The sequence below is a fragment of the Macrobrachium nipponense genome, chromosome 13 (genome assembly GCF_015104395.2).
Source record: "Macrobrachium nipponense isolate FS-2020 chromosome 13, ASM1510439v2, whole genome shotgun sequence".
NCBI classification, from domain to species: domain Eukaryota; kingdom Metazoa; phylum Arthropoda; class Malacostraca; order Decapoda; family Palaemonidae; genus Macrobrachium; species Macrobrachium nipponense.
In genome coordinates, this window is record NC_087206.1 from 83034612 (window position 1) to 83047231 (window position 12620).

Genomic DNA, 12620 nt, shown 5'->3' on the forward strand with positions numbered 1-12620 from the left:
AGGATTCAACACCATTAATCCCACTTCAAGACTTTTAGGTTATAAAACAGATAGTTTTTGCAACCCACGAGGAAATATAATTGTTTAAACAATTTCGAAACACCTGAAATGGTAGGCTGGTGTCGATAGCATGTCGTTTAGGTTACTTCCTCTCTCAACACTCAACAGCAAGATGTTCCTTTCATCAGCTGATGTATTTTGAGGAAGTGTTCTTGATGTCTCATTCGGCAGCTGGTAAGGGAAGCTTTGGAAATAAGTGTCATTAAGTGTTGATCTTCGGTTACATTGCCAGACATCTTTTCTTCCTGTGATTGTATAACGCTAAAAAGAACTTACAAGATTCTGGGTATGTCTGGTTGTGGAGTGCCATAAACACTTGCCCTAATTTTACTGTGTTCTTAAATCAGTGGATCACCTGTCAGTCACTTTTGTTATCTGAAGTGCTAAGGTTAAGTCTTAACTGGGAAAAACGATGATGATTGCCTGGTGAAAAGCAATTAGAAGTACTCCGTGCTTACAGAATATATTCTCATTTAATTTGGTAGTTAAACTTTTATGAAAAAATTTGTAAGTGTTAATCAGCTTACTAAAGCAACTGGGTTCCAGCCACTTTCAAGAGGTTCGTTTTTGATAAATGGACTTAAGGTGCATTTGTAATGATCACATGTAATAGACATATATATTCCATATATGTAAATAAGCCCATGACCCAAGGGGTCACTGGCGAGAACAAGGAGTGTGATAAGAGCTAATAAACAGGACGCAAGCTAGACGCTGCCGCGTTATGTCTGCGATGCCCTGGTTTGCATTTGCCTATATAATCAAAAGCATTGTCTTGTAAAACAGGTCACAGTGCCTTCGTCTGAGAACATGGTGACCAATAACCCACAGAGACAACACGTGACTTCCTAGTCACATGTGTAAGGGCTGTTGCCTTGTATAATAAGGCGCCCTGTGAGGCTTTGTTAGACTTGCGATAATCTTACGCTAAGTCGGTTGGTTATGCACTTCCATACTCATTGGAGTGTCTTGGGGGTTTGATGATAACTTACGAAGTCAATATCTTCTTGTGTTATGACGACGGAGATATGTTAAACTCATGATTATAGTTATAACTTCATTCAATCTCTTTCTGATGTGAGGTTCTAGTAGAAAACACTGAGTACAAAAAATATTTCTATTCTCTGAGATTACATGATGAAGATCAGAGGAAATTTGTACAGGTCTGCCAATGATGATGGCTAATTCAAATCTGACTACAATCTCGTTTACAAATCATAAAGGAAGCAGACAGTAGCTCGAACATACGAACATACACACAGATGACATAGATTACAAATCACGTAGGCCGTTTGAATTATAGGTCGCGGTGGTTGTCTCAAGCAAGAGGCTTGGACTAATGTTTTCAAAACAAATGAAGGACCACAGGTGACGGCACGTCATCTTAGCCTACTTTATTGTATACGTCATCTTAGCATACTTTATCGTCTCTGGTCTGATCACATTCCTGCAAGCAATCTGGTTGACCTCTTGGGTCACTGGTTTTAATTAATCATAGTTTTAGTTTTTTATATATATGGAATAACATTCCATATATTCTACTTATGTAACACTTACATAATGCTCGGTGGCTACAAAACCAACCACTGAATATTATTCAAGCTTGACTTTCTTTTGACTTATAGGAGTGTGATACAGACATTATGGTGAATATATATAGATATATAGAAAATACTTATAAGTAAAAAAAAATTCATGGTGTACACAAATACAGATTCAAGTAATAAGATATAAGACATATGCATTTGATGATATTCGTAAATAATAGTGATCACGTGATATATACTGATACAGTTTTTCACTTCAACTCATTAAGATACATATGCTACAGAAAATACTAATGTACTTTGATAATTGCATAGAATAAAGATTAACATGATAAAAATCATATTTTAACAGATAAAAATTCATATATGAATTGATAAAAATTATTAATTTTTATGCTGATTCATTGACCCATATACTAACTGCAGTTATTGGTAAGATAAAAGGTAACAGATTGATTATAGGCTACCTGATTTATTTATACATATATATATATGGGTTCATATAATTATGATCAATATATGTGCATTTAATACAACTGATTAACATAAATGACTAATCTAAGTGATTAATCTAGGTGCACTTAAAATAGATTCCTAGTGCGTACATGCACAGATATATTTCGATTCATTGATTAACTTCTATATTCTTCAAATAAAGCATGCTTAGATACATGATTGTGATACTGATTCTTTACTGATACTTTATATTTGAGATACATGGCCGAGGATACATCTACTACACATTTAACTAGCATTTGAACAGCTTTTCGTCCATTACACAGTTCCAGACAACCACCTATAGCCAAATGATATGGCCAATTCCAAATGGTTAAAACAAGGGGAATTGCCTGGGCAGGGTTCGACGTTCTATTTTGCGCCCATACTTGTCCTCTACATCCTATGCCATACGAATACGTTCGCAATGAATAAATCATCCCCAGCACGAGTCCTTCACCAGCAAACGTAGAGTTGAATATCCTCTTGGTCGTAATTGTCGGAAGTATGTCCCCTTGTAGTCGATTGCGATTGCGACAGCATTCTGCATTAAAAACGAGATTAACGACGGGATACGGGTGCCGGTCCAAGAAGTCCACGAAATAAGCTTGTTCACTTATGAAGGTGCTTATTCTCTTCACATTGTAGGCGGTTGTTACTTGACTGCAGTCGTCCGCAGCGACGAACGATTTTTTTTGAAGTTGTAGACGAACTGTCTGGGCATGCGATGTGAAACTCTCGTACTGCAGGATACTGTAACCAGGTTCCATTAATCAGCCTATAAGTGAAATTATACTTGTCACAAGGGCAAAGTAAATTCAGACAACATCCAAATATGGGAGGGAGAAAGCCGTTAAGGACTAGACTTAACCCACATGAGTTCGCTGATATTTTATGGAATTCAAAAGAGTCAGCTGTACAAACTTTTTTATCCATGGCTTTATAACAATGAGTGAACCTATCCAGGTCTCTGATGACCGTAAAAAATATCCATATTAACAGATATCAATACGAATCCCAAAGAAAATTCGATATTACTGGTAGTAAGTTACTAGACAAAGAAGTGGAAAACGGAGCTATTTGTAAGATTGCCAGGCAGCATAAGAGTCAAAGAGAATATTAATCATGATTCTGTATTTCTCTACGCTTACTGTAATTAAGCTGTGATAAAATCCGATCCTATGTTCCCCTAACAAAAGGTTCATATTCAATTTTTCTCGCGCGCATCCTCTGAGGTTAATTTTTAGGCAGGAGATGCTACGAAAGAACTCACTATGTAACTAATTTCTATATAAACTTTGGGTTTTCCAAGAAAATGTGACATTTTCCCATGAATGTGATTTACTTGAATTGTAATAGGCTAATGTTGCAAGTAAATTTTTCATATCCATGACCTGATACTTCTAAGTGTCCGTTTACCAATGCCATAAGCTGATTTATTGACTCTAATTGTCTATGAGGTTCAGAAAAAATTAATTCATTTTGATGTTATAGAAATTCTATTTGGTTATTTTGTTCATTAATTTTAAAACGATTGCAATTCCTTAACTAAAGTTGCATTGCACACACGGATAGACACTTGTACCTAAAGACCTGCCATGCCCATGAGAAGTTCGTGCTACGCATTCCTCTCCAGTTGGCTTGTTTTTTGCAAACACGAAACAACACACACTACAGATGAAGCCTGTGCAAGCAGATTATTGAGGTTAAAAGGAACAATGATGATTCGGCAAATGCGCCAGGCACCTTCAGGACTGATGACCTCATCACCTGGTAGGAGATTGCTCAGCTAGCTTAAGAGTTACGTTACTTGCTGTAATAAATACGACTTTAGTACTTTCAAATGATATTTTTTGTTTTAATACTCCACCCACATGAGAAGGATGTCCGAAAAAAAACAGTACCAAAATTGAACAATATAATATTAGTTTCATGTTGGAAACCTGCAAGATTGTAAAATGTATGTAATTACTTATGTTAAATTAGATATTCCTTATTCAAACTAATGAAAAGGTTTTCCATACAAATTCTATATATATTATTTACCCTGTAAGATCCATTTAGGATCATTCACATAGATATACATTTTCACTTTTAGACTTCCTGACTTTAAAATCTCTTTTATTTTATTTTATTTTATTTTTTTCATTGACTACGAATATAAACTACCGGGACAGACAATATGCCAGTAGGTTTTGATATGTGTTTGAACTTTTAGCTTATTTGTCGTCAATATCCCTAGAATACTGAATGGACTACTAAACTAAAGCGTTAAGTTAGAGTTCAAATCTTCACGCATATATATTTGGGTATTTTATAAACACTTGCTGCATATGGTTACGTTTTGCTTATTGATTTTATTGTGATTCCTTTTTTATTATAATTTGTAACCCTTCCAAATTCTTACGGAGTATATTATATCGACTCCACTTGTATCCATACTTTTTATTTATTTATTTATTTATATATTTTTTATATATATTTGCTAAATTAATGGTTGGCTTGAATATGTGGAAAAGTGTTCTAGCGGCGTACCGTATAAGGCTACTTGCGGTATCATTTCTATAGATACAAGATATGAATGATAAAGGTATTTAAAACCGCAAGAACCGCTATAATCCAGTTCGGATCCAATATCACGAGTGTAACTCGTAAGACATTGACACTCTTATTTATCCGTTCTACCAAACCGATTGACTCTGGGTGACAAAATATATTATTGGTTTTCTTAATGGAAAGGAATTCACACAACAAGTTAAGGAGGTTAGTATTGATTACACCACCCGAGTCAGAGATTATCATGTGTTGAATTCCATGTTTACTGATTTAGCACTCATAAATATTCCTAGCGCACTCAATTGCAGTGTTTGTTTTTTAATGCTATTAATTCTATATAACGTGTCAAGGGAACTATTAACACTAAGAAGTGTTTATTTCCTCTGTCAGACTCGTAACTCTGTTAATGATTCCACGTGTATTCTTTCAAGGATTGATTTGGTACGGAATAGGCCCTTAAACTGACAGGTGTCTTAGTGTGTCCCTTGTTTTCATGACACGTGTTATAATTAGTTATGTGCTTTTTATATCTGTAAGCATTGTAGGCCAGTAAAATAGTGATTTTGGCTTTCTGTGACATAATAGAGAACCCTGGATGACGGAATGCAACCAGTTTAGGACGATTGGTATGAAAGAGATTACTACAACCTGGTCGTTAGTCACCTACTGTGTTCTTCGGGTTTTCCTCATCACGAACCTACATATAATATTACATTTGATTACATAATTCTGATACACATACTTTAAATATACTTTTGCTTTAGGGTTTCCATTCGAAGTGTTTATTGTTTTGCTTAGCTGCTGACCCTTGTTTCCGTTCGAAGTGTTTATTGTTTTGCTTATTGCTGCTGACTCTTGCTTTGTTCAGTTTGTAACAGTTCAGCGCTCCAACCCAGGTATTCAATGTTCACGATCTCTTGGGTTAATGAATTTTCTTGTTTAGATACGGTTTTAACAATAGGCACGGATATTTCTATATCTTTTAGTCCAATTAATGGTTCTTTGCAGCATGGTGCGGGATTGCGGGATAATGCGTCAGCTATGATAATTGCTTTCCCAGGTAGATATCTTAACTTGGTTCCATAGACCTGAATGATCAAATGCCAGCGAGTTCCTTTGGGACTGTGATTAAAGCCTTTGAAAAACTTGGTAAGGGACTTATGGTCAGTAAGGACTTTAACAGGATAGCCGTAGATTATGAACTTAAAATGTACTAGTGAGTTAACGATACCTAGCCCTTCCTTGCCTATTACTGCATATTTACTTTCAGAGGGCTTTAGTTTACGTGAATAAAAAGCTATAGGAAAGAACTGTTTATCATATTGCTGAAGTAGTACCCCTCTTACCCCTTGGTCTGAGGCGTCTGTTGCCATAAAAAAAAAATTCCTTATTTAAATCAGGGATTTTTAGGATAGGCAAACTGCATAATTACAATTTTAAGATATCGAACGCCTCTTGATGCTTTACAGACCATAATAACTCTACGCCCTTCTTCGTAAGATCTGTTAAAGGAGCTGTCATGATTGAAGAGTTACATATTTACATACGATTGTAATACCCACTACAGCGCAAAAGTGCTGTATCCCCCTTTTACGTTAATAGGTACCGGAAAGTTATGAATAGCCGACACCTTACCATGGACTACTTTAAGACCTTGACTAGACACATAAAACCTAAATAAACATGTTCGGTTTTTAAAACTCACATTTAGATATTTTACTCTGAGATTATTTGTCTTAGTCTTTACAGCACTAGCTCTAGTTTATGTGAATGTACTTCTAAGGTATTAGAAAAGATTACAAGACCAACCATATAGGCATGTAGGGTATCCCCTAAAAGTCTCCAAACACTATATTGTAATTGGGGCGGAATGTAAGCCGGAGGCATACGTAAAAATTGATAATGTTCCCCTGAGTGTGCTGAAGACGGTGTATGAGGTACACTCACATAGCTAATGGTATCTGATGAAAGCCTTTAAGTAAGTCCAAGCTGGTGAAAAATTTATTCTGACCTAACAAAGATAAGATATCGTCGGTACATGGCACTGGAAAACGATCAGGAATCGTTTCCTCTTTTAAGCAACAGAAATCTACGCAGATAAGCCAAGTCCGATCTTTTAAGGGAAAAATTATAGGAAATCAAATTATATTTGATTTCCTAATAACTCCTATTACTAACATTTTTTCAACTTCGTCATTTATCTCTACTTTGAAATTTCATTGGGAGTCTATACGAAGGTACGTATATAGCTTTATGATGTTTGTCCTTAGACCGTATTCTGTGTTCAATGACATCCGTTTTTCCCCAGAGATCACTCGCTAGTGGAGAAACATCCTGGTATTCAGATAAAAGATAAAAAAATTCTGCTGAATCACCTCTGCTTGAATGACTTTACAGATATTACTTTAGATAGAGTATAAGAGGATTCATCTACGACTGGTTGGGCATGATTACAAATTTGCAACAATAAAAATGTGATATTTATAACTTCTGTATCCACGATATGTATAAGTTTTGTGGATCACTAGATTTAACTTGTTGCTGCGAGTCAACCGTGTCTAGGGCTTTGTTCGCGGAAATCATTTTTCAGAGTGTCAGGAAGGATTAAAATTTCAGATCCCAGCAAAGTCTTTTTACACGCACTAAGACATTCGAGGGTGCATGCGTCTCGAGATTTTGCGTGCAAACTGCGACTGCGGCTGTGGGGAAATTCTGTTGGGTCCTTTGAAAAATGTTACGATTTATGAGACAAATGATTGGTTCTTCTATATAAGTTATTTGATTAACTGTCTCTTTTTGTTCAAAACGGATTTTAATATGTTAGAAGGTTTATAGAATTTTTGTTTGATAAACACGCCTTATTTGGCAGGAGGTAAGATAATGTTTTGTATACCCATGGATGGATATCTTACAATTACGCTAGATATAAATCAATGTCATTTATAACTATATAGGTATCTGTAAGAGCTCGCTTATCCGGACTTCTCAATAGGGAAGTTCGAACAACAAACGGTGAGTCCGTAAATCAGGATATTACATGGACTAAAGGAATAAAAACAAGATATTCTCATTTTTACGGCGCGTACAGTTGGGCTTAATCCACCACTACTTATAATAACTTATTGTATTAAAATTACGAGAACCTGCTCTGATTACTTGATACAGTCGTGTGATTCATAGGAAAATTCCTTTTTATTTCAAAAAGGTATTGGCATGAATGATCCAACATAGCTCTCCCGCTCTGCTAGAGTCGCTTAATGTGGAATGTGCTTTGCTTTGAACACTCGGCAGATTTGACTGACCCTGACCATTTGACTAGATGACACAGTAACCAAGTTTGCTTAAGCACAATTTGTTTGTTTCTGATTTTTAGGGCTACTGTTTACCTATTTCTTTTTATAATAATTATTATCATCGGCAACGTATTGTGTGTTTTTAGCATTATGTTGCTGTTAGTTACGTATAAAGCAACGAACGTATGAATGACTTGAACTATAAAGAATTGAGCGATTACTATTAAAACAAGTTATCTATTGCGTTATTATTAACTATATGTACTTTCATTCTTTGCTAAAAATTTGAAACACGTTTTGTTAATTTGTTTATGTGAATGTTAAGTATGTTAATTTAATGAAAGTTTTTACAGACATGTTATTCCTTGCAATCCAGCCGTATTTTTTAAAGTTAAGTTGAGTCATTGAGGTTCGATTTTTTATGCATAACTAAAGGCTGAAACTGTGATCGGGACTTTGCAAAGGAGCATTTATTGTCCTGACCCGAAATAGTGTTACCTCTAATTTATCTAGATTTGTACGGGTGTTCCATTTGTTTTTGTGTGTTTTCTTATCACTACGGTGCCTAACTACCCTATCCATGCATCTGTATAAATACAGACGTCCACTGCATAAACGCATATTCAATGTTTAATATGATTTGTTACGTACAGAATTAATAATCACCCAAAATGATAAAATTAACACAGTATATGATTATGATATTTAAGGGGAACTTCTGGAAACAGAAACTCAAAGATAAAACTTGCAGTAGCGAAATCCCAATGATGTAGATAATTTCTGTAAAAAAGTAAGATTAAGAATGTCTCGTAACTTCAGCCACAGGAATAACGAAAATTCGACCTGCAAAGGAAACACTCAAAGTTACTCAGAAATAAAAAATGATTGTACTTAGCTTGATTTTGTGGGAAGTCACGGTGTTTCAATACGGCCTTGGCCCTCCTTCTCTGTTTAGCGGATGACCTGGTTTTGGCTTGAGTTTCCCCTGTGCGCGTTGTTTGGATGATTCGTGTCCTTTGAAGATCTGATGCTGAAGACGCATTCGGTTTGTTTCTTGAAGTGCTGGAAACGCTCAATAAACGATGTTTTCTTGGATGATTCTAATGAGAGACGAAGCTTGCGTTGCTGTAGGAAGAAGACACGTCTGGTTTGTTTCTTGAAGTTATGCACTGCTGAAGACGCTCACTAACGATGATACTAAATTGCTTGAAGAATCTCTTGCTTTCGTTGTCGTTGACTTCTGATATGATACATTATTCGTTATTCTTCGGAAGACGTTGAAGAGTTCTTGTTGTTTTCTGAAGTCGCTCACTAAACGATGATACTAAGTTGCTTGAAGAATCTCTTGCGTTCGTCGTCATTGACTTCTGATATGATACATTATTCGTTATTCTTCGGAAGACGTTGAAGAGTTCTTGTTGTTTTCTGAAGTCGCTCACTAAACGATGATACTAAGTTACTTGAAGAATCTGTTGCTTTCGTCGTCGTTGACTTCTGATAAGATACTTTATTCGTTATTCTTCGGAAGATGATGAAGAGTTCTGGTTGTTTTCTGAAGTCGCTGCCACCAATGTAAGGGCTGTTGCCTTGTATAATAATGCCCTGTGAGGTTATGTTAGACTTGCGATAATCTTACACTAAGTCGGTTGGTTATGCACTTCCATACTCATTGGAGTGTCTTGGGGGTTTGATGATAACTTACAAAGTCAATATCTTCCTGTGTTATGACGACGGAGATATGTTAAACTCATGATGATAGTTATAACTTCATTCAATCTCTTTCTGATGTGAGGTTCTAGTAGAAAACACTGAGTTCAAAAAATATTTCTGTTCTCTGAGATTACATGATGAAGATCAGAGGAAATTCGTACGGGTCTGCCAATGATGATGGCTAATTCAAATCTGACTACAATCTCGTTTACAAATCATAAAGGAAGCAGACAGTAGCTCGAACATACGAACATACACACAGATGACATAGATTACAAATCACAAATGGCCGTTTGAATTATAGGTCGCGGTAGTTGTCTCAAGCAGGAAGCTTGGACTAATGTTTTCAAAACAAATGAAGGACCACAGGTGACGGCACGTCATCTTTGCCTACTTTATTGTATACATCATCTTAGCATACTTTATCGTCTCTGGTCTGATCCCATTCCTACAAGCAATCTGGTTGACCTCTTGGGTCACTGGTTTTAATTAATCATAGTTTAAGTTTTTTATATATATGGAATAACATTCCATATATTCTACTTATGTAACACTTACACATGTTCATCTGTCTGTATGTTATGTATGCTGAGCTAAGCTTTGCTCTTCTATCTTTGTAAAGACTTTGTAACTTAGATCTCTACTTCCACTCATCGAGACAAGTTCTCTGAAATCACTTCTTCCTCTAGTCCAGAGATGTAGTTTTCACAAATATATGTTAAGTTTGACAACTATGAGTTTGAAGTCTTCACCTCTATACTCAAAGAAGATACTAACGAAACTTAGAAACTCTCTCTGCATCGATGTCACCCTGACGAGAATGGGAAGTAGACAAACAGATACTTGCGTATAACATCGCAGGTTATAACATCCAATGGGACACCTTTCTATACATAGGTGTATCCCGTATATTCTGGTGGCAGTGTGACGTCTCTATGTCAACCGAAGCTTAACGAATCATAGAAAATGTAATATATCAGAAGTCAACAGAGAAAAGAGGATCTTCAAGCAACTTAGAGGCAACAAAAAGCATCCTACGAACACTAAGAAATGTCCTTCATCAAGATGCATTCAAGAGGCTATAGCATCGTTTAGTGAACGTCTTTCATCACATATCTTCAAGAAACAAACCGGACGTGTCTGCAGCAACGAGAACCGAATCATTCAACAAACAAGCAACGCATGATCAGAAGGCGAGTTGAGATATCGGTCAACCGCAGAGCAGGACGGGAAAAGGCGAGGCTGTGACATCATCAAAACACTATGATCTTCCTCTTAAATACCACAGCTAAGTACAATTCTTTATTCATTTTGGTGTGTGACTGTGAGTGTTCTCCATACACAAGATCGATCGTCCATTATTCCTGGGGGTGAGTTATACGTTAGTCTTAATCTTCCTTTCTTGCAGGAATCTATTTTCAACTACGGATTCTCTTTTTCTTATTTTAAAATTATTGCATATGTGTTTACGCAGTAGACGAGTGTATTCATATAGATATTTCGATAGGATCGCTAGGAATCGTAGTGATAAGAAAAAAGCAATAGTCACGATGGCCACTGCTGCAGCTAGTTCTCCCGCACCCAGTAACCTTTTACCCAACCCAGTTGTTACTTTGGTTAGCGCAAGGTCTGCAATTGCTCCCTTTCAAGGCCGGGTCAACGGGTTCTTGCCTCAAAGTGTCGAATCTTGGATCTCGTCAATAGATGCTCATTTAAAAGCAAAATGCATCACTGACCCATCTGTACAATTACAGGAAGCTAAAAGTTTCATTGACTTTGCTAAAGGAGATGCAGGTTCGTGCCTGAGAGGTGTCTCTTTCCAAGAGGTGGATACATGGGATGAATTTAAAATTAGATTACGTGCCATATATGGCGGTGAAGAAGCCTTGGACGTAGTTTTAGCTTTGAGGAACATCCTCAATCTGGCCTCTATGACTCAGCTTAACGTTGTAGAGAGAGCGGCACTAATTGCTGACTGGCTGAATGAATATCAGGATAGTTTGCATAATTCCACTTGGGTTACGGGAAGGAATATGGCCGTGAAAGATTTTATTAGGATCACATATTTAACCTGCATAACAGTTATGTTGCCCGAAGCTTTGGTACGGTGTTTTGACAAGAAGCTAGCGCCCGACAGTACGGAACTAGACATATATAAACAAATTAAAAAACATATGTCTAAGTGCACTGATCTCGACCCCTTGCTTACTCAAGTTTTTGCAAAGAATGAAAGTAAACCACAGTAAGTAAATATAGTCAATAATAACGCAGCAGGGGTAACTTGTTACAATTGCACGCGCACAGGGCATATGATTGGAGACTGTCGAACGTGTTATTGTTCAATTCATAACAGCTCCAGTCATTCTTACAATCGTTGCTTCTCACATAACCAACAACAGAATGCCAAAAAACACGCAAACCGTTGCCAATGATAATAAGAAGAAGAATCCTCATTACTATAAGAAGAAACAGGCAAACAGTAACGCTGTTCAAAATCACAAACAAACAAATCGTGCTTCAGGGAATTCTGTTCCGGGGCCGTCGAACCCGAACTCACAGAGACAGTCAAATTTTCCAAGTGTGCAAAGCAAAGCAAATACCACGTAATTAAGTCCAGTGGGGGAGAGAATGATGTTGGGTCATTCGTATCAACATCTTTTGAATCAAATAACAAATTTAATCATCTACAAGATCAATGCGAGACACAGAATTTTCCTATGAACCACACGACCAAATCCAAAAAACCAGTGCAGGTCCCCATGGACTTCCACCATATACATGCTATCATCAGTAAAGATGAATTACGTCCTACATTGCATGCCGTAAATTTAGAGCACCGACCCTTCACACTGTTTTTTTATTCTGGTAGTCCACGTAATATCATGGATCTGCGGGCTCATCACCTGTTGTTTTCGAACTTCCCTATTGAGAAGTCCGGAGTGAGGCTCTCGGGTATTGG